At 38.9% G+C, this 11,758-nt stretch overlaps 1 pseudogene; it reads left to right on the plus strand.

Moving 5' to 3' along the window:
• On the plus strand, positions 1-456 carry LOC120574636 (annotated as a pseudogene).
• Positions 457-11,758: the final 11,302 nt, after the last annotated feature.

The following is an 11,758-nucleotide window of genomic DNA, read 5'->3' on the forward strand; positions in this document are numbered from 1 at the left end:
ATGTTCTCTGTAGCTCTGCTGCTGCTTTGGCAGCTGGATGTGAGTCTCTCTGGATTTGTTAATGTCAACAGTTTTTCTTTTGCATTATAACTTGATCATTTGTTACAAAAACCTTTTTCTTTTTTAACAGGTGTGAAGTGTGAACAGTTGACCCAGCCAGCCTCTGTGACTGTGCAGCCAGGTCAACGTCTGACCATCACCTGTCAGGTCTCTTATTCTCTTGGCTACTACACAGCTTGGATCAGACAGCCTGCAGGGAAAGGACTGGAGTGGATTGGAATGAAATATACTGGAGGTTCATACTACAAAGATTCACTGAAGAACAAGTTCAGTATTGACTTAGAGACTTCCAGCAAGACAGTGACTCTAAATGGACAGAATGTGCAGCCTGAAGACACTGCTGTGTATTACTGTGCCAGAGAGCCACAGTAACACAAACCATCAGTAGACCTGAACAAAAACCCCTCAGAGCCTCAACACTTGTAACATGAAGCCACCAGAGGAGGAGCCCTCAGACCACTAATGGTTTCAACACCAGCTCAGGGTGCGAACTACGGGGGAGCTAGGGGGAGCTAGGCTCCCCTTAATAAGACATGGGCTCCCCTGGAAACGTGATTTGTGAAATGTTGGGGGGTCTCTAAAAATATTGACAATGTGTCGTTTTGACGTGCAATTTCAGTTTTGTGTAATGTGATCATCGTGGATTATTATGTGTAAAACTGCAAAAATATCATTCATGCATGTCGGCGATTTGAACCTAATTCACTTCAATAAAGATAACTATAAATGCTATTCTTGGTATGAGCATCAAGGCGTGGCGGCGCTGCGGTGCAAATTCAACTCATGTTTAGTACATGTTAACTCAAAGATTCGTAGAAAAAATATAAACGTTGGAGGCCATTAATCGGGGAAGAAATCGGGAAGAAATAATGTCCTCTCTGGCTGAAGATGATCCTAACCCCTCTTGCTCCTCTCTCCCGTTAAAATGGAACAGCCAGCAGTGGAGAGACTGGAAGAGCCGATATACATGGCTGTTTGTTAAGGATGGAAGTTTGGGGTGCGTTGCAAAGGTCTAATTGAACGGAGGAATTATGGTATTCTTCGGTAGCCTGAGTAACCTTAACCATTGTTCACGTAAAATCTCAAAAATAGCCTGATGCTTTGTTTATAGACTATTTGTGGCTGGCTGTTTGCTATTTGACCTATCTACTCCTGTCGATAAAGTATGATAGGGTAAATCCTGTATAGTGCATACACTTAGCTGTTATGTATCTTTGTAAGTCATTGTAAGTCGCAATCGCACGACTACGGCCACGGTATAGTTCGAACACTGCAACAGCTCACTGTTACAGCAAGGAGAGAAACAGTTTTAGGTTCTTAATTAAAGGTAACATTAACAGTACAATCAATGAATTTAAATAGTCTGACATAACAGACTAGTGATACTTAATTGAATGTACAGTATATATAACCTTTCAAGTGATGGAATGAATTCAGTTTCTCTTCTATCATATCATTTTTTACTTTTCATTAACATGTTTGTCAGAGATTCAGGTTTCACCTTCTCTTTATGTGAGAACACCTGAACATTTCATCTTCATTTTGATTTATTCAAAAATACTGATTTACTATCACCAGTATGTAAATCAGCCTCCTTTTGTGTGGCCTCATAAAGAAGTGAAGTGTGTGTGTGTCAGTGAGAGACAGAAGAACTGACATCAGTTCAGCTTCAACATCAACATGTTCTCTGTAGCTCTGATACTGCTGCTGGCTGCTGGATCCTGTGAGGAGCTTTCAGTGGATTCACTCTAATACACACATTAGAAACACTGAATAGTCAGATGAATGATGAAGATAATGTTGATTTGTGTTTCCACAGGTGTGAACAGTATTGATCTCATCCAGACAGACTCAATGGTTGTACAGCCTGGACAGTCTCTGACCATCAGCTGTCAGGTCTCTGGTTATTCTTTGACTGATGACAGTTATGCAATCCTATCAGTGGGGAACAAGTGGCCTTTACCAAAATGATGCTCTGAAAAACAAGTTCAGCTACAGCAGAGACACTTCTGCTCTAACAGTGACTCTAAAAGGACAGAATGTGCAACTTGAGGACACAGCTGTGTATTACTGTGTACGTTACCCCACAGTGATACAAACCACCAACAGACCTGCACAAATACCCAGCAACCAGCAAGACTCAACCACACACACATGTTCTAAATGTGAACATTAATAAAGACAGCACTCTCTAATGACTTAATACAATTAATGTTTATGGAATTCAATGAATGGTATTAATCGAGTTGTAAAGCCTATAAAAGATGAGAATTTTTTTTTCTTCCTGTTTTCATGTAACATCTGATAACTAACTACATTTAAACAGTAGCTACATCTCTTCACAAATACACAAAGTCATATTCATAAGTACAAAGCATGTACATATGTTATGACATAGTGAGATGATATTAAAGCAATTTTCAGAAATGCTTGTAGATGTTGGTGATCTGACTAAAACATTTGTTTATTTATATTATTATGAATGATCTAATGTGCTGCCCATTACGCTCAAAGTGACTAATGAGAAGCAGAGCCTTAATACCAAGATGAATCATAATTTAACAAATTTTAATAACCCTTGTTTTTTTAACGTGTCAGATGTCATTTGTGTATCATTAGAATTAATGTGGTTGTGGTGTTAATGCCGACGAACATTTTACACAAATTAAAACATGTCAGACAAATATTAAAACAGCTGACTTGGAGGGTTGACTCTGACTTAGTTTCATTAAATATCTCCAGTCCAGATGTTTCCTCCCTGTGAGGAGGAGTCGATGCAAAACTCAAATATCTTCCACCTCTACTTATCTGAGTGCAGAGAGGAGGACAGAGAACAGTGGACACACAGTTTAACATGATGGACTATAGGACAGGACTGCTGCTTTTAACTCTCTGCTGGGCAGGTGAAGATTTTCACTGATATTTATTTGACACAGTTTTAATTTCTATAACTGACATATTTCACATTTTTGTTTTGTCTTGACAGGTGTTGATGGTCAGACTCTAATAGAATCTGAACCAGTGGTTAAAAGACCTGGACAATCCCACAGATTGACCTGTTCAGCCTCTGGGTTTAACTTTGGTAGCTCTTGGATGGCCTGGGTCAGACAGACTCCTGTAAATGGACTGGAATGGGTAGCAACTATCGAATATGATAATTACAGAATCTACTACTCTCAGTAAGTCCAAGGCCGGTTTACCATATCTAGAGACAACAACAGACAGCAGCTGTATCTGCAGATGAACAGTCTGAAGACTGAAGATTCTGCTGTTTATTATTGTGCTCAACGGCCACAGTGACTGATTCAGTTGAGCAGCTGTACAAAATCCTGCAGATCCCATTCTTATAGATGTATTCTTATTCATTTATTTTTTAGCTTTTGTTGTTTTTAATAAAATCATGAAAATGTGGCCTGAAAAAGACAGACATTAACCACCAACAAAAGTATCTTAATTAATCTTTAATTTCAATTTATTGAATTTATTTAAAGATAGCCCCTTGAGATTTAGCATATCACTTTAGGGGGGTCCTATCAATTATCACTTCCTTACAGAACAGCCAAATACAGCAAAACAATCCTTGTCCAGGTATGAATAAAATAAATACTACATACACATTTCAGCCATGTGGCATCTAAAGTGGAAGTCACAAATAATATAAATAATACATTTTCTTTCATAAAAGCCCTAGAAGCAGCCAGTCTCAAGTTTCTCTGTCCTCTATATGGAAACACTTAGTTCTGCTTATCTCTTTGATTTTAACTGACTGCCACTCAAAACTACAATTTTATACTCAGACCCTTTGAGAGCTTGCTTCACCCCAACAAAAATAGAACATTTAGGTGCTGGATCAGCAGTGATTCTGACTGATTCTTCATGTATTCATTTAGTTGTATAGTTCTCCATTTCATCATTTCAAATCAATTTCAATATAAACAGCTAGAAGACTGAAGGAGCTGCTGTTTATTCTTGTGTATGTAAGCCATTGGGTTGGAAGCTGAATGGATACTGTAGTAATACTGTAATAAGGCAAACTTTTACTTCCTTGGCTCTTGGAGGAAAAACTATGTATTCATTTTTCACATTGTTTTCAATATTAGCAGTAATCCACCTCACTTAGGTGAATAATAACCTTTTAAATTAACGTCTTAGACTGACATTACAGCTTGTACTGTATACATTAAACTACACACCACACAATCTTACCCTCTTAGAAATGCACACAGTTGAAAAACTGTCCAAACACACTGAAAATAAGAGAAAACGAAAACCTCTCTCTTGCTCTCTCTCTCTCTCTCTCTCTCTCAGAGTCCAGCACTCCTCCTTTTCAGACAGAAAACTGTATCTCCCACTGCTAAAATGTAAATCCACACACTGATGCATAATCCCCACCCATTCTGTCAACACAATATATAATCCCCATAACAGCCTCTGCAGGTGCAGACTGAGTCAAGTTCCCACCATGACAGTTGTACAGAGTGTCCTCCTCTTGGCTCTCATTTCAGGTGAGTGAAGTCGGTGTTGAGCGAAGGAGGAGAAAAGGAGCTTTGGATGTCGGCTGGCTCCCTGTAATCTAAACTCTGTCTCTTCCAGCTGCTCGGGGCCAGTCCCTCACCTCCTCAGAGCCAGTGGTGAGCAGAGCTGGACAACCAGTCACTCTGTCCTGTAAGGTGGACGGACTGTCTCTAGCTTGGCTGCACTGGATTCGTCAGAAAGCAGGGAAAGGACTGGAATGGATCGGACGCATCGATGGCGGAACTGGCACAATATTTCCAAAGGTGTCCAAGGCCATTTTTCCATCACCAGACACCTCTCAAAATCTTGTGCACTTAGAGGTTAAGAGTCTGAAACAAGAAGACTCTGCAGTTTATTATTGTGCACGAGAGCCACAGTGACACACAACACTACTAAGCTGTACAACAACTGAATAACACTGATCTCTGTGTGAGAATCACTGAAGCATGTCAGGGCTGTGAAAACACATGTTCCACTGAATGATTGACAATTTATAATGAAAGATATGTCATCAATAAAAACTGTATTTGTCCGCATGTTGGGACAGTTTATCATGACTCAGAGCCTGCATTTGTAAAAATATTATTGAAATTTGAAAATTAATTCAATATATTATTATACATATAAGCTATTTCCTAAAAATAGCTCTACAGTGATGCAAACCACCAACAGACCTGCACAAATACCCAGCACCCATGTAACTCAACCATACATTTTTCATGACATCATTCATTTGTGAGTTTATTTAACATAAACCTTACAGATAATCTACAACACTACAAAAAAAGTGCTCATGTTTCTGGATGTGATATTGTATATAGCATAGAAGGAAAAGCAATTATAATTAAAAAATGAAAGAATAATAAATTCTACAAATATATTTATTATTGTACAAATTACACAGTGCTGGTTTATGAGCCACTCCCTCCCCATGATATCCTGATGCAAATCTTGAGTCTGTGCAGTGTACTTCTGTCCTGCTGACTGCTCTTGTACTTTGTGTGGAGCATCAGATGTCACATCTCCAGCCTCAGGATGATAAACACACTCACTCTTCTCCTGGTTGCTCTCTATCTGCCCTGTGAGTTCTCCTGCTTCTTGCTGTTTTATCTTTTCTCAGACAACATGGACTGATGGTCAGTCAGTGACACCAGAAAACTTCCCAGATGATTCATTTCTTCTGTGTTTCCTCTCTCCCTTTTATTTCATCAGGTTGTACAAGTCAGAGTATGGAGTCCATTCCTTCCAGTTCAGTAGTGAAAAAGCCTGGGGAGACTCTCAGTCTCTCCTGCAGGGGATCTGGCTTCACATTTAGCTGCTGTGTTATGAGCTGGATCAGACAACCTGCAGGAGAAGGAATGGAATTGATAGGGAACGGATACTCTTCTGCAAGCAGTAACACTTATGCCAGCAGTGTGCAGGGCCGTGTAGAAATCAGTAGAGAAGACAGCAACAGCATGGTGTATCTGAGACTGTCCAACTTAAAGCCAGAGGACTCTGCTGTGTATTACTGTGCGAGAAACACACTGGTTAAAGGAAGCAGAGAGGCTTGACAAAAACCTCATACAAATTATTTCCCCAAGAACCTACAGGTGGCAGTAGAAGATAAGACGTCACATGATACTAAGGAGAATATGACATGTGTCTCTAAACACACACACACAAATTCATGACCACAAAGGAAGCAAAAGCTGATGTCATGGTTTGTGAATTCCTGTTTTGTAGTTTTACATTTGAAATTTGCTTTTCCACAAAAAAATGGTAATAATGTTCCTTTTTTTGATTTTGAACAGCAGATGTATATATAATAATATATTTGGACATTTATGCGTGATATATCCAGTATATGGATGGCCATCAAATGCTGCTGAGCAAAGTATATAAATACATCTAATTTGAGTATAAATAAATGTATCTTCATTATTGAGAAAATCATACGTATAATCATATAATGAAAGAATGATATAAATCATATTTTCCAGAGATGTGTTGAGTTTCTGTTTGAGGAGGAGGAGTCAATGCAAATCTCTGACCTCTTCCATCTCTACATATGTGTTGCAGAGTGAAGGACAGACACTAAATCACTGACATACACACTGTAGACTGGACAGAGACAACTGGCTTTAACAATGATCAGACCTGATTATTTGGTTGTTTTTCTCATTCTGTCATTTAACTGGGCAGGTAAGAACAATAGTTTTTCTTACAAACTTCCTGGTATAAAGACAACATGGCTGCATTACAGAAACTAATGAGCTGTTTAAATGTCTGTAGGTACGGAGGGTCAAACACTGACTGAGTCTGAACCAGTGGTTAAAAGACCTGGAGAATCCCACAGACTGACCTGCACATATTCTGGGTTTGGTGGGGATTATGATAATGCTTGGATCAGACAGGCTGCTGGAAAAGGACTGGAATGGATCGCTTACATCAGCAGTGGCAGTGGCAGCATCTACTACTCTCAGTCAGTCAAAGGCCGGTTTACCATCCCCAGAGAAAACAGTAGACAGCAGGTGTATCTGCAGGTGAACAGTCTGAAGACTGAAGATTCTGCTGTTTATTATTGTGCTAGAGACCCACAGTGACACAGGAAGGAGCAACGCTGTACAAAAACTCAACGTGTCAAAACAAGTCAAATCTTTGCGTTCTTATTTTGTCATTCACATAATAAGCTTTAGTTCAACATCATCAACACATTCAGAGAAATAGTCTCAATAAAAGTGTTCCATTCAGACATGTTTTATTGTAGATCCCCCATATATAGTTGAAGCACACAATAACTATTCTGTTAAACTGTTGATTCTGTTGTGAATATAAATCTATTTGTCTGACATGTTTGACTTGTGTTAGATAATTTGTAATTAAAAAAAATGGAATTTAAGTTTGTAATAATAAATACATGTTCTTTCATTCATTCAATATATTTCATAACACAATTTAAAGCTTTACTTGTGACAGGACAGTTCATCCTTCTTTTATAGCCTGTCAGTGTCCTTCTCTATGCAAAGTGAACTTCCTCACAGTCTGCTATAAAGACTTGATATCATGCTGTCAGTTGCAGCAGAAGAAGAGAAGCTCCCATCAGATCACCTAAAACCATTTTCCATGTAGCTCGACCTGACTGCCTGCTGCGCTGCTGGATCCTTTGAGTCTCACTGAGGCAGAGACACTGACAGTATGATCACAGCACACTGTTCACTGTTATTACACTGATTCAATACTCAACATGTTTTCCTCCACAGGTGTGAAGTGTGAACAGTTGACCCAGCCAGCCTCTGTGACTGTGCAGCCAGGTCAAGCCGTACCATCACCTGTCAGGTCTCTTATTCTGTTAGCGGCTACTACACAGCTTGGATCAGACAGCCTGCAGGGAAAGGACTGGAGTGGATTGGAATGGCAGCAGTTGGATCCACCACATACTACAAAGATTCACTGAAGAACAAGTTCAGTATCAGCTTGGACTCATCCAGCAAGACAGTGACTCTAAATGGACAGACTGTGCAGCCTGAAGACACTGCTGTGTATTACTGTGCCAGAGAGCCACAGTAACACAAACCATCAGTAGACCTGAACAAAAACCCCTCAGAGCCTGAACACTTGTAACATGAAGCCACCAGAGGAGGAGCCCTCAGACCACTAATGGTTTCAACACCAGCTCACTGTTACAGTAAAGAGAGAAACATACACAACACAAATGTTTTTAATTCAATTTAACAGCTACAGTTTTCATATTTATCATGTTATATGTTTTCCATAATATTATTTAATAATGATGTAAATCATAACTGTATCAGTAACGGTAACAGTACTGGGCTGATGAAGCCAAATAATGAAGATGATATATGAATGTAATATTTATATCATATATTTTATACATTATATTTTCAATATTAAGTAATATTATTAAGTTAATATTAAGTTTTTTCCCTAAATTTTAGATTAGATATCATTTTTAGATAATAAATTAACCTATTCTCTTCATTATACAACGTCCCATTTTCCTGAGAAATATTATGACTCAACATTAGACACACAAAAACACAATAAAGATCACTTGTTAGTAAAAGTGCCAAAAACATCACAACGATCTGGTTGCTTAAATGAAACTACTTCAGCTCCTGCAGTAAGAAACATTTCTTGTCTTTCCTCATCCTCCCTGGGCTGATAAACTCTGCACTGTCTCACATGACTAATGTCCTCAGGTCAAGTCATTCAAAATGAGACAACACAGACATTTGAGTATGATTGTTGTATGACTGGCTTTTAAGAATTCTGAATAAAAACAAGAAAAATTAGTTGATATATGATTTAATTTCTGACATAACCACACAAATATGAAGGTAAAATATGCTGCTTATTACAGGAGAGTAACTTGTAAATGGATGAACTACAATAGTTTTCATCTTTGTTAAAGGATTTAGTTTTTTGCATTTTGTCACGTTTCAGTTCCTGAGCAGCTGTTTTCTTCTAAAAGGCTCCAAGTTTCTCTGTATGTCTGTTTCTTTAAACATCTGCAAACACTGAAACCATTAAAAGTCTTTTATTAAAAACTGCAAAATATATTACTACTTACATGATTCTGGCTGCTGTCAATGTATTTATGTTTGCAGCAAATACAGTCAGCAACCAAATATATGAAAAAATAAATGCAGGTAGCAGCTACTACACAGCTTGGATCAGACAGCATGCAGGGAAACAACCCAGTCTCACAGCAGTTCATCAAATGGTCACGTTATTTAATCTATTGATTTGTGTCCACAGGGACGTTTTTGTAGTTTTTTTCGTGGTGGACAGCACGAAAATGTAAACTAATGAATTTAAATGGGAAGCATATGTCGTGGTCACAGCACGATTACGGTAGCGAGTAGTATGAAATGCCGATCCGCGTAAGGAGGTTGGTTGGGGTGGTGGATGGTCACACTGGAAAAGAGAATCACACCAAGGGCCAGACATGTAGAGTTTATTGATGTGCTTTTGTTACTGCATGTCAATTTTTTTTTTTTTTACATTTTGGTAGCTTTTTTTCCTCATTTTTGTTGTTTTAGTGGCTTTCTCAGACATTTGTCACCTTTTTGTAAATGTGTTGCTTTTTCTGACATGTTTGTACGCTTTTTGTTGACATGAAGCCCTATAAAAGTCATCAAGGGACTTCCCTAGCTATCACAGAATTTAGCAAATCAAGCAAAAACAATGATACATTTTTTTAACAACAACCTGTTTCTCAGCCTGAATATGAAAACTCTTTGCTTCTTCTGGGGGAATTTCTGAGTCTCAGAGTCGGCAAATCTGCCGTATGTCTGCTTTGTTTGTCAGGTAATTGCAGTTTAAAAAACACTCTCCAGTGTTTTTATTTTGGCGCACAACTAGGCGGGTCTAGTGAACCCAAATTGATACACGGGCCGGATCTAAATCTGCAAGGGGCCGGTTTTGGCCCGCGGGCCTTGAGTTTGACACATGGCACTAAAGGATGAAACAGTCTTTAGATTTTATTTTAAATGGTGATTTATCTACAGTACAGTATAAATGAATCCTCAACAAGTCAGTTTCTCTTTCATAACATCATTATTTCTTTTCGTTAACAATCTAAAATGTGTTTGTCAGAGAACCAATTTCCACAATTCCACCACTACCCCTAGTCTTGTCAAGAGAACCATCTGGAAGGGCTTTGAAACTGAACTTGCCATTCAAAACTCTTTTCTTCATCCATTTCTGATCAAGGCTTGTTTCTGCTAGCCACCCACAACATTACTGTGCATCACTTCCTGGTTTCCCAAAACTAAAGAGCGTCCCGAAGCCCAAATCACAAAACGCGCATGCCTTAATCCTACATCAAAAACATCTAGTGGTGTTAAAAGCGTTTGCGTTAACTCTTTATTATGGTGTTAATTTTGACAGCCCTAGTTTAAATATTTGGAAGTTTTGATCACTGATACATCATTGTCTGTACTCCCACAAGACAGACTGAATTACACTTTTAGAAACCGTTTAAAGGTCCCATGACATGGTGCTCTTAGGATGCTTTTATATAGACCTTAGTGGTCCCCTAATACTGTATCTGAAGTCTCTTTCCCGAAGTTCAGCCTTGGTGCAGTATTACAGCCACTATAGCTTTCAATGAGCTTTCGTTAGTATGTGCCATTTCTGTGTCTGTAGCAATTGAGGAGGAGAGAGGGGGGTGCAAGGTGGAGAGTGGGGGTGTGGCCTTGACCAATTGCCACTTTGCTCGTTTGAACGCCATGATGTCTCTCTCTCATGGGTGGGCCAAATTCTCTGGGCGGGTAAAGCAGAGAAAGTAAATAAACATATTCAAATGTTACAAAACGACTACTGTAATAAAAAAAGGGATTAGTAACATCAGGTTAAAAATGTGAAACAAAGTCAAAATGTTAAGAGATACAGTGAGATGTTTTGTGAAAACACAAAATACAGTTAGGAGAAAGCCAAAAAAGGAGGAGTCAATGCAAAACTCAGATATCTTCCACCTCTACTTATCTGAGTGCAGAGAGGAGGACAGAGAACAGTGGACACACAGTTTAACATGATGGACTATAGGACAGGACTGCTGCTTTTAACTCTCTGCTGGGCAGGTGAAGATTTTCACTGATCTTAATTTAACATAGCTTTTATTTATGTCATTAGCTTATTTCATTTGATGTTTTTTATCCTCTTGACAGGTGATGGTCAGACTCTGACAGAATCTGAACCAGCAATTAAAAGACCTGGAGAATCTCACAGATTGACCTGTACAACATCTGGATTCACATTCAGCAGCTACGAAATGAGCTGGATCAGACAGACTCCTGGAAAAGGACTGGAGTGGATCGCTTTCATAAGCACAGCTAGTACTCCTATCTCTTACTCCCAGTCAGTCCGGGGGAGATTCACCATCTCCAGAGATGACTCCAGCAGTAAACTCTATCTGCAGATGAACAGTCTGAAGACCGAGGACACAGCAGTGTATTACTGTGCAAGAAGAGACACAGTGAGAGACGATATTAGGAGAGTCATACAAAAACTACTTCCTCTATTTACAATCACCACTGGGATCATATAGCTGACTCAGTATCATCTCTTTTGCAATTCTGTCGACACGTTCTATGTATTAGAACTGTGTGAAACTGTGTCCACTTCATAAGTACATGCACGAAGATCATGAAAAAATCAACATTTTAGCAACATTTAA

This window comes from Perca fluviatilis, chromosome 15, assembly GCF_010015445.1.
Source record: "Perca fluviatilis chromosome 15, GENO_Pfluv_1.0, whole genome shotgun sequence".
NCBI lineage: Eukaryota > Metazoa > Chordata > Actinopteri > Perciformes > Percidae > Perca > Perca fluviatilis.